This window comes from Pleurodeles waltl, chromosome 5 (assembly GCF_031143425.1).
Source record: "Pleurodeles waltl isolate 20211129_DDA chromosome 5, aPleWal1.hap1.20221129, whole genome shotgun sequence".
Lineage (NCBI taxonomy): Eukaryota > Metazoa > Chordata > Amphibia > Caudata > Salamandridae > Pleurodeles > Pleurodeles waltl.
Window position 1 is genome coordinate 520542549 of NC_090444.1, and position 14920 is coordinate 520557468.

At 44.4% G+C, this 14920-nt stretch overlaps 1 protein-coding gene and 1 non-coding gene across 6 annotated transcripts in view; both read right to left on the minus strand.

Moving 5' to 3' along the window:
- Positions 1–14920, minus strand: part of RALGAPA2 (Ral GTPase activating protein catalytic subunit alpha 2) — a 1651508-nt gene that overhangs the window by 910229 nt on the left and 726359 nt on the right. The gene's annotated exons all lie outside the window — the stretch shown is intronic.
- On the minus strand, positions 13017–13132 carry LOC138297660 (U5 spliceosomal RNA). The gene has a single exon (XR_011204205.1). It is a non-coding gene; the product is annotated as a U5 spliceosomal RNA (small nuclear RNA).

The following is a 14920-nucleotide window of genomic DNA, read 5'->3' on the forward strand; positions in this document are numbered from 1 at the left end:
GGTCCCACGGAGGCATAGCAAGAATGTAAAGGAGGTAAAATGTACGATAACCCCTTCAAAAACCTCATGGCTGCTAAGTACTTGACTTAAGAGGTTTTGGCAAACAAATGAAGGCTTAGGGCAATGAGCATTCTCGTGAGTGGCTAAAAGATCCACGTGAATGGTGCTACACAGGGTAAATATGTTCCGTACCATTTATGGATGAAGATTGCATCCGTGGCCGGCAGGAGGTTGCCAAGTCGGGTTGCTGGCTCTCATGTTCAGGAAGACTACTACCTGGTTGGCTATAAGTCAGATATTGTGTACTTAAGCCCAAGGACAGGCTCTCAGAGCCTCTCAGCAGTGAAGATGAGACCCCAAATCTCTCTGCTCGTTCACATAGCACTTGAGGGTCGTGCTGTCTGACAGAATCTGGACTGACTGACTGGAAAGAGAAGGCAGAAAAGAATTGGGCCACGAGAATCGCCTTGAGATGAAGCAAATCAATGGTAAGCGTTTGCTCATTTGGAGACCCGAGAGACTCTGATTTGCAGATCATCTGGCTATGCACCCTGCTGTAAAGTGAGGGCATCCATCACTACTGTGGCCACTGCTGGTTTGGGCAAAATGACTTTCTGTATGACAGGTACTCCTCTACCTCTACTAAGGGATCATGGGGGGGATGTGGCCAGGCGACGATGGCAGAAGAATTCCAGAGGTTCCCCCCCCCACAGTATCCTGACACCCAGCAAACCCCCTGACCCCCCCCCCCCCCAGATTACAGCAGACAGTACCTGGTGGGTCCCCAAAGAAGCCGAGTTGCAGGATGACCGCATTGCAATAAGCTTCACGATGAGAGCCGCCGGTGCAGAGGAAGCCACGCGGATCAAAAATGGCAACCGGGACCGCCTGAGCTGAGGAGCCTGACCCTGATAGGAGTGCTGGAGACCGGGGGCACCAGCCTCGCTTTCCGACCGCCGATGGCGGGCGATTCACTGGCGACACCCGCACAGGGTCCCGGATAGTGCTGCAGCACACCGGCATCACGGCATGTAGAGAGACGAGGTAGTCCCCACTCCTCACCACTGGGAGAGGACATCGCAGTGACTTAGCGGTGAAGGAGAGGCGGGCTACTGCACCTGGTGAGCCCGACAGCAGAATCCTAAACCAGGTGGGAGAGAAAGTGAAGCCTGGACACAAGAAAACTCCTGGAGGGAGTGCTGCTGTGAATCAGACCACTGGCAGTCTAGGGGCCTGAACAGCGAGCATTCCAGCAGCAGTGAACCCGTGACTGCCGCCTAGCAAGGGACTTGGAAGCCTCAAGACGAGAAGTTAAAAATACCTGGAGGCAGCGGGACAATGATGGAAGTACAGGGGACTGGCAAGGGGGAAGGGAGCCCTCTACTCCTAATGGTTGACAGGCCCTGATGTGGGAACTACCTTCCTGTGGCTGTTGGCTGGGTGGTACCATTGAGGTGAGTGGCACAGGCCATGGACAACGACACTTGGTCCAGCCTAGAGCAGTTAACGGGGTCCAGAGGAGACTCAAGCATGGGAAAAACAGGGCACAAAAAGGACCCGGAGCCCAAGGAGGACACTACTGCGAGTACCTCGATTGCACATCAGGGAACTAACAGTGCCCATCCAATGGAGAACTCTGGGGACCCGATCCTCCAAGACATCTTACAAGTCATAACAGCCTCCTGTGAAGCCTTGGAAGGGAAAATAGATGCCTTAGCAACAGACTTAAGATGATCACCGCCGACTGACGGAAAAGGTTTCTATGGCAGAGAAGCAAATTAAAGAAGTCCTACCAAGAGTCAATGACACGACCAAGACTATTCGTAAGATGAAGAAGCAAATTCATGACTTGGAACTGAGAGCAGAAGATGCGGAAAATCGAACAAGGAGAAACAATGTCCGTGTGAATGGCTTACCCAAGCGCATAGAAAAGAACAACATGGTGGAGTTTCTGGAGTGCTGGCTTAAGGAGGCAGTGGCGTGGGACAGACTTACCTTTCTTCGCCCTAGAGAGCGCACAGGGTCCCGGCACACCCTCGTCCTCCTCCGGGAGCTCCACCAAGGCCGATTATAGCATGTCTACTGCACTATAGGGATAGAGATTACTTGCTGAATCAGGTGACGAAGAATGGTGACTGCATAGTGGAAAATATCAGTCAGCATTTTCTCAGACTTTTCGCAAGAAGAGCAGAAATAAATGGCCACCTTCAGAGAGCCTAAACAAAAACTTTGGCAAATGGGAATACAATACGGAATGATGTTCCCGGCCCGATTGAGAGTGACGACCAAAGAAGGAATGCAATTCTTCACCTCACCCGAGGACATATGGCAGTGGATAGACTCTCACTCACTGACTAGCAAGGCCAACAACCCAGGTAACCCGCAGCAATGGCAACATAGGCAACCCCAGCATAAACTGACCCACAGACCATCGGTCCCTTCTAACAGAGAGGTACAAGAGGAATGGCAAAAAGTAATGGAAGCAGTGGTTTCCCTACGCGATATGGGCCTCTGCCCCTCTCCAACGAGGGGTGAGAAATTGAGCAGTCGTGGTCAGATCGAGACTCTGATATTACACGCACACCTGAAGAGACAGGATCTGAGGTGACGCCGGGGATGTGTCCATGACATAAAGATGCTAAGACATGTGCAGGAGATATCCTTTTGGCACAGAGAGATTGATGAGGTGGTATCGGAAAGGGGGGCCGGGCTAGGCGGCACACTCACGAAAGAAAGATGATGGGGGATGCAGGAGATATAGCAACCTCCTCTAAACAACCTAGAGAAGTGGTTCCCAACCTGGGGGTCCGCGACTGCATAGAAAATTTAATTATATCAACAGATTAGGTCCCCAGCTTTCAGTAATAACTCACTGGGGGGTCCCCGGGTTCCAATAATGATTCAGTGGGGGTCCCCGGGTTCCAGTAATGATAAAATGGGGGTCCACGCAAGTCAAAAGGTTGGGACCCACTGACCTAGAGGACCGATCCTAGATTCGTAAGACAAGTTGACATAATTTCTGGGTTTGGATGAGAGGTAATAGCCCTTTTGTTCTGGGAAAGGGGAGTTGGGAAGTTAATGGTTGGGTTGGTTATATGGGGAAACATGAGTCACACAATTTGTTAAACACAGAACCCAAGCATGAGGTGCAAAGAGGTCCACCTGAAGGAATTGGGGTGAAAAGGGTGGATGCAGGGACGCTCGTGAACAAGGAAGAAATATGGCTACATTAGAACCATATGAATTCATTTCATGGAATGTCTGGAGTATGCACACAACGGCTAAAAGGTATAAGGTCTTCTCATACTTGCAGAGGAGGGGAGCTCAGGTGGCAATGCTACAAGAAACACACTTAACACAAGCAGAAGAGAAGGCTATACAGAAACGGCGGAGGGGTCAGGTGTACTTTACCACTTATGCCAGGGGGGCCTTGATTTGGATACGAGCGGGAGTTCCACTGGACAGTTTCATAGACCCAGATGGGCGATATGTGGCTGCATCAGGGAGATTTGGGGGCCAGGAGCTAGTCTTCGTTAATGTCTATGCGCCTAACTCGGACCAGGGGACATTTTTTTGCAAAACTCTCTGCCTGCCTGGCCCCACACCTACTACAGTCAACAGTGCTGGGAGGAGATTTTAATTGTGTGGCAGACCCCATTATGGACTGATCCCACCCCCCACTGAACGACTCCCCAATAACAAGGGTAGCACGGCAATTTACAACCTGGCAATCACATTGGGGCCTGGTAGATGCATGGCGAAGACTATACCCAAATGCCCGAGACTATTCATATGTTTCCTACTTAAATGAACTACATGTACGTTTGGACTCATTTCTCTGCACCGCAGATGTGTTCTCATGCATACATAATGCTTAATATCTGGCAAGTACCACTTCAGATCACAACCCCGTATTGCTATCTTTGAAGTGGGGCCCTACCATCCCTTGCATTCCCACATGGAAATTAGAACCGGAATCACTGGCGGACACACCATACCAGGTGGAGGTGAAACAGCATATTGCCCAATTCTTTGTGGACAACGATGCCACAGCCAGCAGCCTGCTAATAGAGTGGGATGGTACTGAGGGGGAGGTGCATAGCGGCCTCGGTGGGAGTGCAACAAACATTAATTAGGGACACAATAGAGGCAGAAAGCAAACTAAGAGGGGAAGAAAAAAATAGACCAGAGCAACAAGATCGTGAGCATGGAATATTAGAATTAAGAGAGACAGTAGCAGAAGATGTTGAGCATCTTCGTTGCTTTGATTATAAGAATTAGATAGCAAGGGCTCACGCAGAGAGAGATAAGGCGGGCCATATGCTGGCATGGGTGGCATCACCGACCAACAGAGGAATGATTATTATGGAGGTGAAAACAGGCACAGGGAATAGTCTTTACAAACAGGAAGAGATTAATGCTCACTTCATGTCCTATTATGAGCGGCTATATAAAAACTCCTTTCAGTACGATAAGGAGGCCACCGAAGCATACTTGGAACAGATGCCACTCGCCGCAATTGCACCAGAAGTGGCAGAGCAGATGGGGAGAGCCATTACACTACAGGAGATCAGGGGGACCATTAAGGACTTAGCTAGGAGGAAGACACTGGGGACTGACGGCTTCCCAGTGGAGTTTTATGCCATGTACGCTGACCTGTTGGCTCCAAGGTTAGAAGCCCTCTATAGGGCCGCAAAGGAGAGGGAGATATTGCCAGCAACAAGAAGGGAGGAAGTGGCAATACTCCTACTAAACGTCGGCAAATATCCGACAGAATGCGGGGCATATAGACCACTGTCAATTAAGAATCTGGACTATAAGATTCTTAGTAAGATCTCAGCGACAAGACTTCTCCCTCATATGACATGTTTGATACACTCAGACCAAGCAGGCTTTGTCCCTGGACGGAATACTGCTGGTAACATACGCCGACTACTGGCGGTCATGAGAGACCCCTTCTATGACGATACAACAGCAGGTGTGCTGGCAGTGGACTTTGAAAAGGCATTTAATAGTCTTGAATGGTGCTTTCTTTATGCGGTGATGGCAAAGACTGGATTGGGATAAGACTATATTGCATGGGCATGGCTACTCTACATTGACCCAACAGCTAGAGTCCGCACTGGTTAGACAATATCAGATAAATATGGAGTTGATCTGGGCACAAAGAAGGGCTGCGTTCTATCTCCGCTGCTGTTCGCGATAGCCATGGAGCCATTGGCAGCCATGGCTTGCCTGGGAGACGGGCCAGTGGATAAGAGCAGGTGGGGAGTGGCACAGCATACCCCTGTATGCCGATGTCCTGCTCATTTTCTAGAGGAATAGGCAGAGGGGCCCACGAGGGCCCAACTCATGTTGTCCAAATTTGGGGCCATGTCGGGACTCAGAGTAAACTGGCAGAAGACCTGCTTATTCCCCCCTGGGACCTGCAGGGACGGCCCCCTCAGAGTCAGGAGCAGTAATATGGGAACAATGTTGTCCTTCATACCTATAGGTTAAAATATATCATGCTCCACAGGACATCCTTGATGGAAATGTGATGCAGGCCCTGTGATCCACTCAAGCACGTATGGCCTTGTGGCAGACATTGCCACTGTGAATGGCAGGCAGGGTGGCGCTCCTCAAGGTGATAGTCTTTCTAAGATTGCTATACTATTTTACAGTGTTACCGATATGGATACCCAGGGCAATCTTCAAGGACTTAGATACCCAAGTAACATCATTCCTCTGGGGCAATGGGTGGATACAGCCCTTCCCTTGGACTCGTTGAGGCTTAAATGGGAGGAGGATTTAGGAACCTGCATTCCAGATAAGTCTTGAGAAACTATACTGGAAGGAATCCCAAAAGTGTAGAGAAATGCTAGATTCAAGTTAATAAACTTTTACATGTTACATAGGGCATAATTGACGCCTGGTCAGATTAACAGGCATTTCAACATGGAAGGGACGGAATGCCCAAGATGTAGAGTCCTAAGAGCAGAATTTAAGCACGTTTTGGGACTGCCCACAGATTAGGAAGTGATAGATAGGGAAGCCCCTTGCACAATGGGTCATTGTTTACTTGGATGGTTCCCACATACATCTAAGAAGAAGGACACCAGCAGATTCTAAGACGTAGCTTACTACCCTAGCCAAGAGGGAAACTGCCATCCCCTGGAAGAACCCGATTGGCCCAAAGTTAATCAGTTGGTACAGGGCACAAGAAAGATGGGCTGTCTGTGAAGGAGATGCCCTTCTCCTGGAGGCCAAAAGGGGATTGAGGCCCCTGGATATAGCAAGAGCATGGGAAACCCTGATGGAAAATATGAGGGAGGTGACCTACTGCTCCGTGATGGCCTCAGGGTGCCTGCATGAGGTCGCCATGCTCACAAAATTTGGAGTCCTGTTTTGGCCCAAGCACCGCAAGCAGACCTCGTGCAGTAAAGCCATTGCAAAATTTCCAGATCCAGTCTGGCACGTGGGGATAGTCCAAATGTGAGGAACCTGCAGGTAGCAGTATCCTGGAGAAATAGGAGATACGAAAATACATAATTCAAATGAAAATTCAAGGATGAAAACAATACCTTTGGTTTACTAATACTAATACAAAAACGTAAACTCTTTAACTTGGGCAAATTACTGGAAGCTGTCAAGCCCAACAAAACTTAAGCAATCCTCATAAGTGAGTTTCCAGTTGGTGTGACATGGAACCAAAACAATAAAACAACAACTTTGACTAATCTGACAAGTCACCTACTCTTGGCCAGTGGCCCATGAGAACATAGTTAACAAAAGCTCCTTTAAGTACCAGGAGGCAGTGGTGTAAGACAACCGGATATGTATTAACAGTCTGTTTGACTAATGATAACTTTTAAAATCCTGCCTGGAAAAACAGAACACAACTAATGAGGGTATTTTTATGGTAAAGTTGATATGGTGATAGTATTTTGCATAGACATCAAGAGATCATGGTATACAATAAGATTTCAGGAAGTGAACATCTGGATCTTTGAAACCCAAGCAGCTTTTGAGAAATAATGAACACACTTATTTACTGATGAACAAAGATGAGTCTGTACTTGTACCCAGGGTAGGGGAGAATGCAGGTGTTCTTGAAGAATCCGTGCACAAATGCTCTGCATCGAGCTCGCAAGATGTGAGCATGCTTCCCCAGTATTCGTTCTCTTCACTAGCTTACCATCTTCACTAGATTCCCATCTATGGCAGGGTCTGTTTCAAAACACTGGCATTTCTGCTTAAAACTTTGTAAAAAAATGACCCTACATTTATAGCTCTTAAATTTGAGCTGAATTCCCAAATCAATCATGTGCACTTCCAATCAATTTATTTTTGTGGCTCCAAAAGAGAATCCTGTTACCTAAGATTAGAGGTCGTTTTGTACCACCACAGCCAGTCTGAAATTCTTTCTTCATCGCTTTACGTGTTGGGACAAACTGATGAGCTTTTATGAAGACCTGTCTTTTTATTCCAAACCATGCTGGACTGTTTCCCAGCTTCTTTTGCTTTTCCTGCATTCATTATGGAGTGAGATGCTTTGTCTGGCCATTGCTACGATGCAACGTTTTGCCATTGTCAGGGTGCCATGAAAAATCGCAGTTGAAAATAAACGTGTTATCTAGCCATTTGTAGTATGAGACATGAGTTTAGGACGCCATATTGTTGCACCAAAACAGTAGAGAGGACTCCAGTAGGCAACGTGTTATTTTGCGCAGAGTGCTGAAAATCCCGACACTCATTCTGTGTACTGGGGTTGTTTTGAATGAAACTAAAGTGTGTCTGTGTTAATGTCTGTAACAAAATACTGTTTGTTTTTTCCATTACATATAAACCTGAAAAAAATCATCATTTTTATTGGCAGGGACTTCAAGGGTAAAAATTACCTTACTATAAATTATACCCTATTTGAAAATCATATTTATTGTTAAATCTCTTTTTTCATAAACGTATTCAAAAAGTACACATCACCAGCACTACATCCAATTGTGATGCCGCATCACATCTTGGAATTTGGGCATGGCACGGCATACCACGGTCATCCAAGGTATTTGGTCAATTAATTGGGAAGTCAGACATATGCTGATATTTTCAGCAACGTTGAAAAATTGAGGGGACTACTATGTTGAACAAGCTACGTTGACTCGATTAGGCTGAAGTAAATTTAAGTATAAAAGAATAATCTTATTTATTCACATGAGGGGATAGATATGCAGTGAAAATGCAGTGAATATGCAGTGAATATGTGGCTCCAATAAACATGCGAGCTTGCTTGAAATAGTGTGAATCACATCAAGCTAACTTGAAGTGAACGTACCTCAACCACTGATTATAACTGAGGGTCAGTAGGTTGAGTGTAAAGAAAAGCAGTTACCTGGCCACAAAAGAACACATCTTTTAATTTGTTGTGGTGTTGGTTTATGACGGTATCAGTCCACAATGTCTTTGTGTACCAATTGATAAATTAATAAATAAAAACGTTGGCTAAGCTCTACTACGTCTCATTGGGAAATATGAGCTAGAGTAAAACACTATCTGAAGAGATCTTAAAGTGATCCGAGGAAATCAAGCAGAATTATGAATACAATAATGAACTGCTTCACTCCTTGGAGTATACCCATCCCTCATGGAAGTCAGTTGGAAGAATGTTAGCAAATCAAGTGAAGGGTATGTCAATTAAAGACATTTTTACAACATGTATGAAGATCTGCAAGATACAAAAAAACACTTGATAAGATCATTTGTTGGACTGAAATGACTGATTGAAATAATACAGACTTTTTCATTCCCCGCCAAGTACTGTAGGCAGATTCAAAATAATTAGGTCAGTGATTCCAGGAACGTTCACAGAGTTCACTTACTCCTCAAGCATACGGACACTTGTAAGACAATGTATAAAGCACATAAGGTGAAAGGGGATGAATGTAAAGTGGGTTGTGAAGGTTGCAAGAGAAAAGTTAAAAAATAGGAATTATCGAAGAATAGTCCCCAGGCATAAAGTCTCAAAACCCACCAAACAAAGTAGCTACAGGACCACAGGGAACAGCAAATGCTTCAGCATAGAAGGAATTAGACTAGGAGAAGACGTCGGAGAAGAAGAGAGAGAGAGAAAGTGGCAGAAAAAGAACTTAGCAGGGGCAGCAGGAGGGGCAGTGGAGGAAAGGGCTAGAAGGAGGGGGAAGTCCAGACACACAGAGGGGAGAGGAAGTTTTGAAGAGCATGTTTAAAGAGATGTTAAGAAAAAGAGTGATAGGGTGAAGAAAGTGAGAAAAGCCAGAAGTCAAACAGGAGCCAAATTATTTAATCAGAAAACAGGTTGGAGGGAGGCAAGTAGAGTTTGAGGATGAGAGTAGAGAGAAGAGAGAAGTGGAAGCAGAGAACACATATGGAAGGCAAACACGAAAGAAGACCAGAAGGGCAGGGTATTGAAATTCTGGAAATCAAGAAATACAGAAAAACAGATAGGAGATGACATAAGTTTTTTGAAGGAACAAAATTACGGAAAAATGTGCCATCAAGGGCATATTGCCAGGAAGAGCAAGCTCAGAAAGGGGAAGTTTGAGATTTTGTGTTCTATTTAGAGATTAAGGCTAAGCCGGATCAGCAAGGATGAGGTTGATTTGGAGGCCTTGTTTGCCTAAGGATTTGAGGGAGAAAATGCAGAACCTTAATAATGACCCATGTTCTGGCTACTGTTAGTGAAAAACAGGTGAAGACTGTTTCACAGTTTAGTGACACATGGATGAAGGCTGGGAGAAACAACACAGTGAGTTGTTTTAGATGACTAATGCTAAATTGCAACCTACAACAACCATAATGCTGTTATTATTATATTGAGTATGTGAAGAAACTGAGACAGAAATAAAGGTGGCGATGCTTGGTCTCATTACAGTGAGGATTTCAGATGATAAAAGGAGTGACATCCATAATGTCACTAGGCTAAGAAGCTTTCAGAGTAGTCAAGACATTAGAGATACAGAAGCAAGAATTTACAGTACCAGCAGGTATCTCCCCATGAGATAAGGCAGAATGCAAGCTGCTTCCCGTGAATAGGGATTAACATGAGGACCCTGGAATACCAGATCCATATGTTTTTCTACCTTCTGGGTAAAACTACAGGCCCAATTCTGCTGCCATTTAACACCTGCTCAGAGAAGATTTTAACTGGTTAGGGGGTCTTTTCTTATGGGGTGGGGCTGGTTCCTTTTTTCTTTCAGATGGAGGATCTTCGAGTTGGGCACATAAGCTGTAAAAAAAATAAAAATCCACGTAGCTCCACAGATGTCCGTTTCCCTGTCTCTAGGCTAGAATAATTGAGTTCAGAATTGGTGGACACTATATTTCGGGATCAGGAAACACACAGTTGCTCTGAGTAGTATGACTATTAGGGATACCACTGAGGGCAACTTGCAATGAAGCCCTTGGTGTCTTTTTCAACCTGACCCTCGGTAGAGGCTTTTGCTGCCAATGTGAATGGGGATAATGCTATGCAGAGTTATCAAGGAAATATCTGCAGGCACGTCGGAGGTGATCACACAGAAGATAAACTAAGCCAGTGGAGGAGAGAATATGGGCTAATAGAAAAGCCTTAAAGAAAGGTCAACTATAGTGATGGACAGGGCAAGAAGAAGAATTGAAATTCGTTGGATGGACACTTTGTGGAGTCCTGCTGCTAACCTCCATTATGGTTAATAAAGTGGCAAAGGTACTGGTTAGCTATGGCAAAAAAGCCAGCACTGACTCTATGATTTTTAAAGGCTCACATCCACATTCTGCCATTTTGTCTCATTAGCATACATATACTGAAGCTGCAAAAAAGAATCCAGAGGGGAATTAGAATCTTCTATTTGCAAAATGGGTCAACAGAGCCAAAGGGCTGCAGGACAGCAGGATTATCAGTGTGGGGCCCTGCCGGAGAGAATGAACACCTGCTACAGCAACATGATTAGGTTGTTAGAACTAGGGGCGTCAGGGAAAGGAAACTAGGCACTATCTCGAGCAAACATACTGTAGAGTGACCCCACATCACTTCAAATTGCATGTCAGCTCAACAAATGTAACAACCCGCAGAGTATGTCAGATGCCAGATGTTGTAACCTGAATTCTCTGAATGTGTGGTGCATTGTGGATAAACTTGAAAAAATAAAAGGGATATATTACACTGCATTTTTACATCCTCTTCATCCCCAGCAGAGATAGAGCCACATAATAGTAGTGATGTTACATGTGAGTTCAAAAGAAAATGTGTTGTTTAAATCACAAATATCTGCTTAAACGGCCCAAAAACATTAGCACATCTACTATAAACACTGCTGCATCCCCGTATAATATAAAACCTCACACATTCTTCTGTCCATGCATAAACAAAATCCACACCTCGGGCTCTCTGGTAACAAAAAACAACTAACAATAATTCTGGTCACCTGCTGATGACGGTACCTAAATATTAAAGCTCATTAGCAGCCAATTCACCACAGATTCGAGCAACGAATGGACAACAATCGAAAACTGCAGTGTTGGGAAGCAATAATATTATGGTGTTTAAATACCCAAGACTCGGACAGAAAGCAGCAGAGAATGACATTTTCTCAGAGACGAGAAAAAGCTGTGTTCAGAGAAAAAAACTATTCCAGGTTACCAAAAGTGACTACTACAGCTACTAAAAGAAACACGCATTTGTAATGGAATGGGTCTCGTGTTTGCTTGAGTTAGAGTTATTAGTGTTGTAAATTCCTAACTGGACGTTTCTTGACACATAAATTGAAAATAAAAAGTAAGACAGTTGACATAAGTGAGCTGATTCAAAGCGCCACTGCTGCCATGAGCATGAGCGCGAAGGAGTGAGACAAAATGAAAAAAAAGTTTGTTGACAGTCAAATGTAACGGTAAACGTGCAATTATCCATGTAACAGGGTCGGGTGTGCAAGATGGTAAGAAAACTGCCTCAAAGAGGGACAAACTTAAAGCATTTACCACGGATAACAGGATTTTTGAAAGGCAAGTTCATGAACAAGTAATAGTGGGTGCGGTGGGCATAGTCAAAAGCCCACAGATAAATTACAACAGGTCAAAGCGCTTGCGCACTCGACCTAATAAATAAGTTAGACACGTCCAGTGCTAGCCTCATCATATTTCTTTTTTAACAAAGCATTGATAAAGCCAGTAATAGGTCGCACCAATGCGAGGTCTATTGGCTTTGTCAATCTTTTCTGCTATGTTGTACAGCTGTGCGGCTGCTGTTCAGCATGGTTCAAAATAAAATACAATAAAAAAGCGCTATGATGCAGCAAGCGTTGACCGCGCCATAGGACTTTTTTATTTATTTTTTTACTTTCAGCCATGTTGCATAGCAGCCACGCTGCTGTACATAGCTAAGAAATAGCATAGAAAAAGCCAATAGAGCTTGCGTAAGTACGACTTATTGGCTTTGATATTGCTTGTGTTTTTAAGGCAAGGGTTGATTAAGTGATTTTCCCCAATATCACAGGAAGTTAGTTGTGCTGGATTCGAACTTTATTCACCCGTTTCAAAGTCATCCGTTAGACCGTGGCATGATATAAACATTTGTACATTATATATATATATATATATTTATACTTATACACACACACACACGTTTTTAAATGTATACTTTAACACATCTTTACAATTAAGTCACAGAGAGGATTGGAATAAAATCTCAAAAATCAATGAGAAAAAAGGAGAAGCAAAAGCCGATCCAGAAAGAATACCCAGATTGGATAAAGTTACGTGTTTCGTTTGCTAACTGATCCTTCCTTACCTGTTGTTACATATCGCTGCTTCACACGCTAGTGGATCCTTTTAGATGATATGGAGTTTTTTATGCAGCACGCGTCGTCCTTATATGTCATGTAACCGGCTATAGGTTAACCGGGTTACAGTAAAAATCACTCCCCAAAAGCGTGTCGACAGATAACAAAGGAATGCTGTCGCACTTGAGGAACCAGCAAATAATCAATCTGTCTACTATAAAGTTATAATTTTGTGTACTAAATAAGAGCAATCCTTCACTTGGCAGCGCTTTCAAAAATTGAGTGAAACTCTTAAATGTTCCTCTCCACTGAAATCTTTAGTAAAAGGAGACAGATTTATTCAGTTTGAAGAGAAATCAGAGTATATGTTTCCTGGCTGCTGTCTATGGCACCAGGAAACACCGTTCCACAGACCATTAGGGCGATTTAGTTTACTAAGTTCTTCTTAGAAAACCCTTTAAAATTTAAACAATTTTTATAATAACTGCTATAATCCAGTAAATTGATAAAACACTTGTTGCCACAAAAAAGAAACAGGAGGACTCAGAAGTCGCACAGAATTAAGGGTATGTAAATGTAGTTGCAGGCCACAATAGTTTCCCTGCTTAAGTCATAATGTCAGCTCCTTTAACTCTGCACATTTTGAATAGTGCCTAACAAGGGCCTTTGTGAGGACTGGTGGCACCCAAGAAGATGGTTTTTATATGCTGATGTCAAAGCATGCTCGATGGCTCATTGCTATTCTTTCTGACGCAATGAATAACCCAGTGTGTTTTGTACTTGAAGCCTATAAGGCTGCATCAGCTGCTATAACAAAACAAGTATTGACAAAGAGGAACGAGTTAGAGCTGTTAGTGTTTTAAATTCCAAACTTGAGTTTTCATGACACATAAATTGAAAATGAAAAGTAAAACAGTTGACATAAGTGAGCCGATTCAAAGCGCCACGGCTACCATGAGCATTAGCGCAAAGGAGAGACACAAAAGGAAAAATAAGTTCACTCGCAGTCAAACGTACCGGCAAAAGTACAAATTATCTGTGTAACAGGGTCGGTGGCCAAAGCAGTAACAGAACTGCCCCTAGGAGGGACAAACGTAAAGCATTTACCAATGATAACAAAGGATTTTTGAAACGCAAGCCCATGAATGAGTGATAGTGATGGACGAGCGGTGGGTGTGGTTAAAAGCTCCCAGATCGATTACAACAGGCCAGAGTGCTTGCACGCCCAACCTAAAAATAAAAACGTTGGGACAGCTGAACATGTCAGATTCAGCACATCTAAAGCAGACCAAGTAAACAAGGCAAAGGACTTTCATGGCACTGCAGCATCTACTCGATTCGGAGGATGTTGCCAATGCAATCATAACACTGCTACAGAAAATAAAGCGTTCTCTGAAAGCAGCCTAAGTCAAAGCAAAAACTTGGAGGGTCATTTGCACAAAAACAATGATCGGATTCTAGGACAGGAAGAATCAACTCAACAGAAATACTGAAGAATGTATGTTTCCTTGCTCCTAGAATTAGGTCATGAATGTGTGAAACTACTCTAACAGCAGCACTGGTAAAAACCAAAAAGGGTGGATGATGAGAGTTCCAACTCTAAAATGTCCTCTGTAAAGTTAGATTTAATTTGTATCACTCCAGCACACCTCTCTTTTGTCTTTGTTTAGCACTAGGGATACAACATGCCATCTGGAGGTAAATTGCCATTTTTTGGGTGTTAAGAAAGGTTGGAAAAATAGGCAGAAAGGATGATGCAAAACATATCTTTCATGGTTCTCCCCCGATCTTACCTGCTCTGGCGCCCACACCGCACTGTCTTGTACTGCAGTCGTGACAGCATCAGGAGATCTGACAGCAAGTTGCCACGTACGTGGTGCTCTGATTATACACAGTTGGAGAAGTGTGGCACAATGGTTAGAGCGGCAGACCCTGATGCACAGATCTGGCCCGGGACCAGGGTTCAATTTCCCCCTTGGCGGGTCTTGGGCTCATTTCCCTTGGACCAGATAATTCTCGCCTCTGTGCCTAATCTAATTAATGGGTCCCACTCTGTAACTCTGGGCAATAGCTTGCTTAATCTCTACAACGGCCCTCACAGCGCTTGGATGCCTGGCTTCACCCGGGGGCTATCCACGAGTGGGTGCCTCACA